The sequence below is a fragment of the Trifolium pratense genome, linkage group LG2, assembly GCF_020283565.1.
Source record: "Trifolium pratense cultivar HEN17-A07 linkage group LG2, ARS_RC_1.1, whole genome shotgun sequence".
In the NCBI taxonomy this organism is placed as follows: Eukaryota; Viridiplantae; Streptophyta; class Magnoliopsida; order Fabales; family Fabaceae; genus Trifolium; species Trifolium pratense.
This window is the reverse complement of record NC_060060.1, coordinates 58,383,838-58,397,466: the sequence shown is the minus strand read 5'-3', so window position 1 is coordinate 58,397,466 and position 13,629 is coordinate 58,383,838. Positions and strand designations below refer to the sequence as shown.

Genomic DNA, 13,629 nt, shown 5'->3' with positions numbered 1-13,629 from the left:
ATTATTTAAATATATTTGTATATCTATTGTTACTAGAAACTATCTCCTTCAAAAATAAAATAAAAATTTAAATATGTGAGTGGGAAAAACATTGTACTAGACTACTAGCAAGAACAGTGACAAAAAAAAATACTCCAATTGAAACACAAATTCTATTAGTGGTAATAATAGATGTGACGAAGAAACATTTCTTTTGATTACTAGTCCTACATTTGCATCGGGGGTCCATATACAAAGGCTAACAAACACGCACTACAAGCAACGAAACTACAATATAAGAAACAAACTTTCTTTTATATATCTATTTGAAACCTTGAAAAATACACAGATCCAGCCAGAAACACGAATGAAAAGATAACGAAAACTATCACGTACACAGGCAAGAAAAAAGAAGATGCATAAGAAAAGAGATACACTGAGCAGAGGAAAAAAAAAAGTGAAAGAACAAATTTACGAGGAATAGAAAACATAAAATATAAATAGGGATAAAATAGTAATATTTTAATTGTGAAGCTTCATTCCATTTCATACACACCAAATTGGGGGGAATGAAAACTTGAAGGATTGAATGGAATGAGATGGAATGAGTTTCATTGTGTTCCATTCCACTCCATTCATTTTTTACAAATCCAAACAATGGAATCTAATTACTTACCACTTCATTCCATTCCACTCCATCACATTCCATCAATCCAAACATATTGGTTTAGGCTATTAAAATTGTTGGTTGTAAAAATAAAACTATTAAATTAAAGAGTAAAATATGTTTTCAATCCTTACTTTTATAGTGAGTTTTTTTTTTTTTATATAGCAAAGAGGGCCTAAGTCCAAAAAGGGGAGATTACGACGATATTACACGAGGGGTGGTGTACCCTAACAAATCAAAAAACAACAAATTATTAATACTACTAGGACAAACATCAAAGAAAGAAAATCCTGATGTCAACAAGCATCCATAATTAGCTAAAGCATTTGCACAACAGTTTGCTTCACGGTAGTAGGGGTGCTCAAATCCAAACCAATCCAAATAAAAATCGAAAACCGATCCAAAAAAACCGAAAACTGCAAAAAACCGAAGTTTTTTGGATGTGTTTGGATGTTCTTTTGTGAAAACCGCTGGATCGGATTGATTTCTTAAAACCGATTCAAACCGCATACATATATTTTAATATTTATTTATCTTTTTATTAGTATAAATATATATATTGCATTAACCTTTTTTTTCATTTTAAATTTTGTTAATACTATATGTTAGTTTAATCAAATCTATTTTAAATTTTGTTAATACTATATGTTAGTTTAATTTAATCTATTTTTTTTTTTACTTTTTACATGTTTCGAATATAATTGGTAATTGTCATTCGAAAATATTAATTTTCAATATATTATATGTTATGTTTTACATCAAATTTAATATTTATTTTGTCAAAAATGTCAAACTATTATTTTGTAGCGTTTTTTATAATATTTATATTTATTAAAAAAAATTATAATTTATAATTTGGATATCCAAAAACCGATCCAAATTAAACCGCGTAATATTGGATCGGATTTTTTTTTATTTGTCATTCAAAACCGAACCAAACCGCAAATAAATTTATTTTTGGATCGGATAAGTTTTTGTCTCAAAACCAATCCAAACCGAACCGCGAGCACCCTACACGGTAGGAGTGATGAACAACAACTTCCCAATCAAGCGCTAGCAAACGATCGTATCTTCTCAACTAGAGTCCTCCCTTTCCAACTACCATTTTCATGGGAGGAGACAACTTGCATAACCGCTAGAGAATCAACATGCACCTCAATAAATTTAAATCGCAAACTTCGAGCATACATAAGCCCTTCCAACAGTCCCCAAAGTTCCGCCACATGCACTCTCTATATCAATATATTTGGAGGAACCTCCTAGCCACTCACCATCACTTCCTCTAATAATTCCACCAAAACCAATATGACCATCTTCTCTACAAGATTCATCTGCATCCAATAGCACCCAGCCCACCAGTGGAGGCTTCCAACGAACTAACACTACACAAGGTCTATACACATTCTGTGTTGTTGTTGTTGCATTCATTGCCATGGTGTAATTTTTCAAACTTCTCAAAACCACACCAGCTTGATTGTAAGGTCTGCTGTAGTTATCATTGTATTTCTCTTTGTTCCTCCAACTTCAAATATAGTGACAAGCATAAGCCCAATAATTCCCCCAATCTTCTTTAATATTCCACCCCACTTCCATACATAAATTCATTGTAATCCATTGTTGCACCGTACAGGAAAAAAATTGCTTCTAGCATTGCTATTAACCACACTCAATCACAATGGCATTACTAAAGGACAATCACTTGTTTTCTTCCCTATAAAATAAAATGACTTGTTTTCATCCCTATAAAAAAATCTATTTTGTTTTTAGTCCTTAATGAGCAAAATACTAACATGTTAATGTCAATATTATGACATTTTTATGTTCAAAATGATCTATATTATGTGTGTGTGTGTGTGTATATATATATATATATATATATATATATATATATATATATATATATATATATATATATATATATATATATATATATCATGTTAAACCTATATAAGTCCATATTATGTAAAAAAATGACAAATTTACCCAATAGGGACTAAAATTAAAAGAAATTAATTTTATTTTACATGATCGAAAACCAAAATTCATTACGAAAATAAGGACTGAAAAATAGTTCAATTTGCTAAACCACCCAAATTTCCCCAATTTAGAGTTGAAAGGCAAAATGCACATTTAAAATTGTGTTTGATGCTGCTTGTACACATACTACAGCTGACCTTAGTTAGTAAGTCACATACTTATTTAAATATATTTAACTAATATACCCTACATAAAAACATGTCAATGTTATTGTGACATTGGTCATCAATTTGGTTTTCATGTCTTATTATTTGTATTTTTGTTGAGATTAATTATTTGAAATAACTAACATTTATTTAAAGAGTTGAATTATAGATTATATGGTTAAACGATTTAAGTATTTATCCCTTGTGATATATTATATTGATATTTTTTTGCGTTATTTTTCATGTAGTGTTCATTTGGTGTAGAAAATGTAAGTAATAAACAAAACAATATAAGACAGAACAACGCATAATAAACTTTTAAGGTATTGCATAATTTGTTGCTTTGTGCGATGTTTGGTGATAAAATTTGGTATTTTAGACAACTTGTACTTAGAACAAAATGTTGTCATGTGATCTAATAGACTGGAGCTTATGATTTTGTAATAATATTAATAATAATAATAATAATAATAATAATAATAATAATAATAGAAAACTAGAGGTTATGATCCAAAAAATACAAGAGAGAGTAAATTTGTCAAGTGGATCGGCACGGTGGACAAACACATATAAAGTGGTTTTGGTGGGTTGGCCCGTTCGTTTTCAAGGGCTGCAAAACTAAGTTCGACCCAATTAGTAATGGGTTATGTCGCCAGATGAGCCGACCTGACTTATTCCATATTTTTTTAAAAAAAGAGATGCAATGGAAAATAAAACTACACATCACATAAATTATGATCCATCAAATAAGTGAGTGTAATGATTTCATAATAGATTCGTCAAAAAAATGATTTCATAATAGATAAATTCAACAAAACAATCCAGGCAAAAGTAGAGAGTATTTATGGATAATATATCACAAAATGCAACCTTAGAGAGCAAATAAAATTCAGTTTTACGTCACAAACTAAATTTTCAACCTAACAATTCAAAATACATAAACTAAATTATAAATTAGATATGCTCTGAAGAGAACAACTCCTTTGATGAGGCTAAAATATTGCTTATGGTGGTGATGTGCTTCAGCACGAAGGGGATAGATTATATGCAATAATGTTATGACTTCAACCCTCAAGTCAGTATTTGATAAAAAAATGTGTATAAATTGAGTGAAATGTTTGTACCTTCATGAAAAATACCTATTATATCTCATATTATTTTAATATTGTGGGGGTAAATTTGTCACAAGATCTTAGCGGGCATCAAAATTTATCCTATTTATCAAGGACAAATTCATGTTCATGTAATTGGGGTCAACTGATCCCACTCCTTCAATATTTGTTTAACCAGCTTTGTTTATCCCATACTTGTCCATTTTAATTTATTTGCTCTTTTGTATGGATATTATAACTCTTATTTAATAAGCCATCAAAATGAATAAAGAAATGTTTTAAATTAATATTTTTTAAAAAAAAAAGTTTGCGACGGTTTTATAACTGTTGCAACCTCCTGCCAAATTCAGTGTTATCTAGGAAAAATATATGGACGATTTGAAACCGTTGCAACAACAATTGCAACAGTTGTAATGACGGTTTTCAGAACTGTCGCTAAGTTCTCTTGTGACGCACAAATCATCAACGGTTTGCCAACCGTCGCAAATGCACAATTGCAACAGTTTCAACCGTCGCAAAATGCTTATTTTCTTGTAGTGATTAACCAAACAATTATCTATGTTGACCCCACTTTAAATTGTCATCACATTACACCCCTAAATCTCTAAAGAGAGACTAGTAGCATACTAATATAATATTGTACTAGGTCTGCAATATACCGAAAAGTAGATGGAGATTGGGGACTTTTGCCTAGATCATGAATAACAATTTAACATTAAACAAATGTTTTGTTTTATTGGAAAAATTATATAAACAGGAGGGTGGGTGGGAAGTTTGAGAAGCTTAATACAGTAAGTTTATAGTGCATTAAATATTGTTGGGTTTTTGTATGTTGGCTACATTTTGTAAAAACATCTTTTAGCCAAGTGTTGAAACATATGTACATACATAAAGTGTTGAGACAGATGTGCGTACACATTGGAACAACACCTGTATGTCTGACTGTGCGCGCCAGCTAGCGTTTTATTTTCTACTCAATCTTTCGAAGATTTGATTGAAGAATTGTTTCAAGGTTTCTTACAGAACAAGGCGCACGTGATCAATGTGTTTCTGAAGGCAGCTGAACCCTAGTTTTATTTTCTAAAGGAATTATATTTTTAGAAAATATATTTTTGTGATTCAAAAATATAACTATTATTTTCGAAATTATATCTGCTGCTGCCGCAATTCTAGAAGCCCTAATTTTGTCTTGAAGCCAAAGCCATTCTACTACTATAAATATGAAGGCAAACATATGGTTTCAAGCATCTAAAACCGAGTTATTACAAAGCGTGTGTCTTAGGGGTTTTAGAGTGTTAATTGTGAGCCTTTCTTGTATCTCATTGATGCAAGCTTAGGACCTGTGTTTTATTGAGTTGTAATTGTGAACTTCTCCTAAGCTTTGAAGTACGAAGATTGTTCTAGTGTTATGTGTGATTTGCTCGTAAGCTTTTAAGCAAGAGTGAATCTTAGTTTCATAGGAGTGTGTCTCCATCATTCGTGTTCATTGAGTTGATAACAACGCTGAGTGTGTTGTTAAGGTGGGAATTGGGACGGAGTCTCATATCTAGGAGTTCCTAGGTAGAAGTGTCATTGGGTAGTGATTAAGTGAGGAGTTGTAAACGAGTGAGTTTAGCTTCGAAGTAATACTGCTGATAGTGGACTTCATTCCTGGATTGGTATCCCCAAGAGTAGGCTGTTAGGCTGAACTGAGTTAACAACTCTTGTGTGTTATTTACATTATTGTCTTTATTATTTTGTGTTCTGTGTTCTGTATAGACAAGTGTTGGCGCACCTTGGTCAACATCTGTCTACTACGTAACGGACAAATGTTGACACACTTTGATCAACACATGTATACTGTGTGCCAGGAATTTCAAATATTTTTTATTTTTGATTTCTCACCTCTCCTTCACACAACCCATAACCACACACTACACGGTATAAAAACTTAAACCTTTTCAAATATGTTACTTTCTCTATATCTTTGTATTTCATTTATTTTTTAATCTCTGAAATCAAACCTACTTTAAAGGACACTTGAACAATTTATTAATTTTTGTTTTTGACAACAAATTTTTAATTAAGATCATGGAAACGGAAAAACATATGGAAAAATCTATTTGATATTCTTAACTATATTTTATTTATCTCTTGTCAAATTTAAAATTATTAGGGGTTCCTTCCCCTAGAAACCGGAGGAAACAAAAAATAAATTATTATTTATTAATGTTTTTAGAAATACTTATAATATAGTATGATTTTGCTCCCGCATGTCGAAATTTCTGGATCCGTCCGTGATATTTATGATGTTGGGCCATTTAAAGCCAATGAAGTAGGGCCACTTAATAGGATATTGCATTTACTATAAAAAAAAAAGGATAAATATGTTTTAGTCTTTACAAAATTAACAAATTTTGTTTTTGGTCTCTATAAAAAAAGTGACGTGTTTTGATCCCTGCAAAACTTTTATGCACATAATTTTAGTCTCTACAATTTTTCAAAATTTTAAAAAATGTTTTATTATAATTAAACTTTTAAAGTTTTGAATAATTTTTTCAGTCATGTTTAGAATACTATAAAAAGTTTATTTACAAAAGTTTATAATTTTTTAAAATGAGAAAAATTAAATATTAATATTTTAAATTTCTAACAATAAAGATAAAGTACCAAAAATCTCGACTTATAAATCAAATTTTGAGTTCAATTTTTTCCGAGAAATTTTTTATAATGTTCTAAACATGTCTCCAAAATAATCATTAAAAAATACTACACTAGATAACTCTAATATGCACCAAAGGTGGATTTTTACAAGTGTCACATTTTAAAGCTATCCACATAGGAATTCACTTTTTCACAAGAGTTCAAATTTTTAGCCACGTAGACTACTTACAATGGGATTGTTGGAAAAAATATTAAATAGTTGTCTAGTGTAGGTTTATTTGTTTTAATAATGATTATCCTTATATCTCGTCTTTATTACTTGCAAGAAAAAAATTAATTAAGAATATAAAATTTTAAAAATGAAATTCAAATAATTTATTAAATTAGAAAAAAAATTATTTAACTCTTAATTATTTTAATTTAATTTCAATCGATAATTATTATTAATATATAATCACAAAAACAAAAACATAAAAGAAAATAAGAATATGAAATAAAAGTGGTGGGGTAGGGTGTTGAATTTGATTAAACAAAACCATTGTAGTGAGTAAAAGTTGAATGATTGTTGAATTATTAGATGGAAGAGAGAAAAAATGATGTGGAGTTTAAAAAGTGAAAAAGGAGGGTGATGAGAAACAAAACCATTGTACATAGTCTTATAGCAAACATCATGTGCAAAGGAAGAGGAAGAAATGCAAGCTCGGTTTTGTTTTGGGCCAACTTCAACAAGGCCCTATCAGAACGGCCCGATCCAAACCAAGGGAAGGCCAAGATTCGTTCTTCACACTTGGTCAACACAAATATGCATATGTCTCTCTCACAAACAACACACAGTAGCCCAAAAATAAGTCAACTTTCACCAAAATTGGATTCAAATTAGAAAACATCTTATCCTACAATCTCAAAACAATCCTAAGTTTACAAAAGGTTGAATCCTAACTACATTTCTCCATTACCCTTTGTTCTCCTTTTTCAGAAATTGATATTTGATTCATGATTTCATCTCTGAGTTGTTTCCCTTCGCAACAATGGCTAACCAGATGGAAGAAATTCTTTAGTATTTTATGTCAATGTATGTTTGAATAAGTATAGTTTTCTATTTCAATTTCAAATTGAAATTTTCAAATTCCTGAATATTTTAATACCGTATATACCATCTCTAAATAGGGGATTTTGTTGAAGAGCTACTCACATCACAATCTAATATCTTCTTCTTCTTCTTCTTCCACTTTTCAAAATCGTTTTTCAAAATGGCTGTCAACACTGGGGAAAACCTTTGACAAATTTTCTGATGTAACTCTTCAAAATCTTCCTAGAACATCAAAGGAAAAGTCATTAGATTGTGGGTTGTGAAAGACTTTAACAGAAATGTTATACCCTTCTCAGTTGAAATGATTCTAATGGATTTTTTAGATTGATTTATGTTGATGAATATTTCTCTAAGTTTTTTTTTATTATTATTTCTTATTTTAAATGAGATTTTGTTATTTTTGAAATTATTAAATTAGTCATTTATAAATAAATCATCCAAATTTGATTTGTCTAAAATATATGCAGGATCAAAGAATTCATTGTTCCATTTGTTTAGTTTTTTCTTTCTCTCATGCTCTAAACCATGGTTTTAGTGTTGAACTTATTCATCGTGACTCTCCAAAATCACCACTTTACAAGCCCACACAAAATAAGTATGAACATATTATCAATGCTGCACGTCGTTCCATCAACCGTGCATATCATTTGAACAAAGTTTCCCTCACAACAAGTACACCTGAATCAACTGTAATCCCCGATGCTGGTGAGTATCTCATGACCTATTCAGTTGGTACCCCTCCATTTAAGTTATACGGTGTTGCTGATACCGGTAGTGACATTGTTTGGCTTCAATGTGAACCTTGTGACTCATGTTTCAACCAAACATCTCCGAAATTTAATCCATCAAAATCATTAACTTACAAAAACATTTCCTTGTTCGTCTGACCTATGTCAATCCGTAAGAGATTCCTCTTGTAATAGCAATAATTGTCAATATACTATTAATTACGGTGATCGATCACATTCTGAAGGAGCTCTTAGTCTTGAAACTCTTACATTGGAATCCACTACTGGTCGTCCTATTTCGTTTCCTAAAACTGTGATAGGATGTGGAACAGACAATATAATGTCGTTTCGAGGTCAAAGCTCTGGGATAGTTGGCCTTGGTGGTGGACCAGTGTCTCTTATAACACAATTGGGATCTTCAATTGGTGGAAAATTTTCTTATTGCTTGTTGCCATCATCCTTTCGTGGGTCAAACACGACCACAAAACTCAATTTTGGAGATGCCGCTGTGGTTTCAGGAGATGGTGTTTTGTCAACTCCTATAGTGAAAAAGAATCCACCAGTTTTCTACTATTTGACATTGGAATCATTCACCGTTGGAAACAAAAGAGTCAAATACGGAACATCATTTTTAGGTGATTCCGAGGAGGGTAATATCATAATTGATTCAGGTACAACTTTGACGCTTTTACCACCTGACGTTTATAGCAATTTGGAATCAGCCGTTTTAGAAGTGGTGAAACTAGATCGTGCTGACAGTCCTATTCAAGAATTAAAACTTTGTTTTACTCTTACATCAGACAAATATGATTTTCCCATAATCACAGCACACTTTCAAGGCGCGGATGTTAAGTTGCTTCCTATTAATACTTTTGTTGCTGTTAGTGATGGTGTTGTTTGTTTAGCTTTTGCATCAACTCAGCAGACCTTACCCATCTTTGGAAATATAGCTCAACAAAATTTCTTGGTTGGTTATGACATTCAACAAAAAACTGTGTCCTTTAAGCCTACTGATTGTAGCAAAGTGTAACTAGTATATTAGACTTTGTTTACTTTCCTCCTTGCATGTATAATAAATAAAATAATTTGCTTTTTATTTCATCTATTTTAATATATATAAAATTTAATTCAAATTATGTATTAGTATATCCAGCTATTGTTGTCAATTAATCACCAGAAAAATCCTATGAAATATATGTTGCGAGAAATTAACTTCACAAAACTCACGAATGCTATGTTGTTGTAATGGCGGTGGTAAAGAAAAAATAAAAGGGGTCCATATGAATTGGCCCGATGATCCAACAATATTACTTATCTCATTTCTTTCAAAATAACACCAAAAATACATTTTCGAATATCGATAAAATTATAAAAACTAGTTAGAGATGTCACCATCGGAACAAGTCTATGAGCTACTTCGTTCGCTCGTCTCCTAATAAATTTGTTTAAAAACTTATAGCTAAAATAATCCCACAATCTTTTAGAATATAGGCCTTTGTTGTTCATAATAAAAACTAGTCGTATTATTTTCTTTTGATACCGATGACTTTTTTTTCCCTTCTTCTGAGTTTGTGTCTGTTAAGGAATTAGTTTATGAAAAATTGTTTTGATGTCTTCTTGGATAACAAAAAGTTTTATAAAATGTCCTAACGATGTTGGAATTTTAAAATTGATTTTATATATTAATTTTCAAAAAAAAAAAAGCAACACATAGTTGTCTATAATGAGAATTTAAACTCATTATATTTTTCATGTTGAGTAATGACAATTCCTAAAAGAGTATATTTTTAGTTAAAACCTTTTATTCTATTATCAGGAAAGAGTATTTTTGCATTAAAACATTTTATTGTATGGAACTTATTGACCCAGTAAATTTTGGATTTAAAAATATTGTTGATATGTTTTTGTTCAAGCATGATAAAATATGTGATTGAATATGTTTTATGGTTTGCTATGCTAAGTTATTTTATGTTTAGAAAATATTAAAGTTGAAAGGATACTTTGGTTTCAACTTTCAACAAAGTATTTGCGTGCGGAATTTTTTTGTTTTTGTAAGGATATTTTGATTTATCCATCTTTTACAAAATTTATATCTTTATTAGAGGGAGTATTGAAGCGCAAATGTGATAGTAAAGGTAGACGATATGGTTGTATGTTAGCATCAATACTCTCTCAAGATTAGTAGCAATAAATATGCTAGAAGCCATACTTACATTTCATTAATTAGCACAAAACCATGTCCCATCACTCTTAAATCCCAAACTATACTAATGCAAGAACATGACACAATTTTGATAGAGGAGACCCAAAGTATCAATGCTTGCATGTTGATAAGACTATTGCATGTGACCTTCATTAGTAAGTAGTATTAAATTACATGTTCATGAGAAATATACTCCTTGTTGTTGTATATAGTTAGCTGGTAAGCTTTGAGTTAGTATTAAAGAGTAACATTAATGCTTTGTTTGGATGTGAAAAGAAAGTCAAAGGAAATAATGTTGGAGGAATGAAAATGAGTAGAAAATGAATGAAAAGTGAGATGAATTTATAGTTGTTTGTTATAAGAGAAAGTGGAAAGAAAGTAAGAGCAAAAAAGATAAGTGAATTTAAAATGACAAAGATACCCTCAAATAAAAATAGAATGTAATTGGACAAAAAATTATAATTTTTTTATTGATATTAAAATAAGTATTTAATTATAATGTATGAAAAACATAAAAATTATTGAATTGAAAAAAAATATATCACTTTAGTAGTGTAAGTTAAAAAATCAATTTTGTGCCACGGTTTTTTATTTTTATTTTTTTTAAATAAATAAACAAGTAAAATGAAGATTGTTGTGGGTATTTGTGTCATTTCATGCAAAATGCATGCTTCCTTCCCTTTTCCGTTCAGTTTTGGGTGGATTGTTTTTTTAGTGGATCCCACCAAAATATTTTATTTCCTTCACTTTTTTATGACGAACCAAACAAAGGAAAATGAAATATTCTTCAACCTTTCTATCCTCCCTCTTTCTATCTTTTCAGTTGCTCTCAAACCAAACATAGTGTAAATGATATATCTTGCTAAAGTATAATTCCTTTGGTCTTATTTATAAGCAAAATCTATTTTTTTAGATTAATTGAACAATTCATGTATCTAATAAAGCATATTTTTACATATTTTTTTTTATAAGGTGAAGAGCATCTAGACATCATGGACAAAACAGTTTTTGTATATATATATATATATATATATATATATATATATATATATATATATATACAAAAACTGGGGGGACATAGACCTAACCCAGTGAGTCCACACATATGCGCGCATGACAATGAAACAAACCAACTTCAACACGGAACCCACTACTCCCTGCTATTATCAGCAAGCGATGGCGGCTTTTTCAAGCGCTAAACAGTCCGAAATCAAGGAATGATACATATATTGAGATAGACCCAGCACCATAGAGGTATGTATCAATCTCTGAAGAATTACGTCTTGTTGTTGAAAGCACCAAAACCATAATCAAAAGCTAGATCGTCAATCGACGAGGCTGAGCACCACAAATACAAGAAACACCAAAACCAACAAACCCATTAGCACGATGAACGACCACTACCGTCAACACGGAGTATCTACGCACTAAGCTCTTTCAAACAATATCAGGCAACTCAAGTCTCGATGAATCCAGCGCGTGACAAGCTTCCAACAAATGAATTCGTGAACAGTACTAATTCTTCCAACTTCGTTGAAACCGAGCGCAATCTCAACACAAAGGCAACCCTCTGACTCCGGCACGGGCGCACCAGAAAGGGCAATCACCGGAAAGGACCAAACCAGCGCCTGTAACCATGGTGGCATCGCGACTCCAATAAAGTCGGTCGTACCACCACAAACTCCGTCTACATCGTGACGGCAGCTGATAAGAACGGGAGGAGAGGCGGCGCGACTGGAGACGGGGGCTGTGTTTCAAGGGTGAACGGCGCCGGTGGTGGTCGGGTGGTGAGGAAGATGAAACGAGGGTTTGGTTGGTAAGCAAAATTTGTCATACATAGTGTTATAAGTTTCTGGTAGCTAGGGTAAAAAATTAAAGGTTCCTATATCTAAGGTATGTTAGCCAAAGTATTTTTATATAATAATTTATATTTTATGGTGAAGTTTTGAATAAATTAGAAATTGCGGTAAAAATTTAAATATCTCAGTTATGGATAAATTTACGGCAAATTTTTGAAGAAATTAGTAGATGCGGTAAAAAATCAAATGTTCGTTATAAATTAACTGCGAAGTTGTGAATAAATTAGTAGATGCGGTAAAAAATCAAATGCATGTTATAAATTATTGCTAAAGTAAAATTTGATATACACATTAAGGTACCCAATAAATTAAAAGCGACCATTATTAGATTGGTTAACATATTTTTATATAATTGGTTGATAACCAAAATTTGTGAAACATAGTGTTATAAGTTACTGGTAGAAGAGTTTGGTGGGGTGAAAGCAATGGGGACTATTCTGTTAAAAATGTCTATCATATTCGTGTTAATGAATTAATTGACACTTCTCATCTTAGTGTTAATGGGAGTTGGAATTTGATTTGGGCATTACAAACCCCATCGAAGGTCAAAAACTTCATTTGGCGTAGTTGCCGACGTTGTGTTCCAACTCGTGTTCGGTTACAGGATAAAGGGGTTGCTTGCCCGCAAAATTGTGCTCTATGCAATGTTGAAGAGGATGATATGCATATCTTTTTTAATTGTCCAAGTAGTCATAATGTGTGGAGCATGACTTTGTTCTCTCATGTGGTTTTTACTACGGTTGGTAATAATGATGAAGCTCATATAGCCATATTCCAAATATTGCAGCAACTGTCAAAGGACGATAAAGCTATTTTTGCATGTATTCTATAGAGTATTTGGAAAAAAAAGGAACAACCAAATATGGAATAGTATTATTGATGCTCAATTTTTTCCCCGTGCTATTAACATATGTTGCAGGATTGGAAAGCTATTCTTTTGCTGCTGTAAAACCAAACTCACCTCAGCAAACTATTGCAAGAAGTTCTTGGTGCAAACCGATGGCTGGGAAGGTTAAATGCAATATAGATGCATCTTTTCCGTCCGGATCAAATAGAGTTGGTATTTGCATATGAATTAGAGATGATCAAGGTGCATTTATGCTAGTTAAGAATGAATGGTTTACTCCTAAATGTGAGGTGCATCTGGGTGAAGCAGTTGGCTTTC

The 13,629-nt window shown here is 31.4% G+C and overlaps 1 pseudogene; it reads left to right on the top strand.

Moving 5' to 3' along the window:
* Positions 1–8,135: 8,135 nt before the first annotated feature.
* On the top strand, positions 8,136–9,432 carry LOC123905114 (annotated as a pseudogene).
* The last annotated feature ends 4,197 nt before the right edge of the window (positions 9,433–13,629 follow it).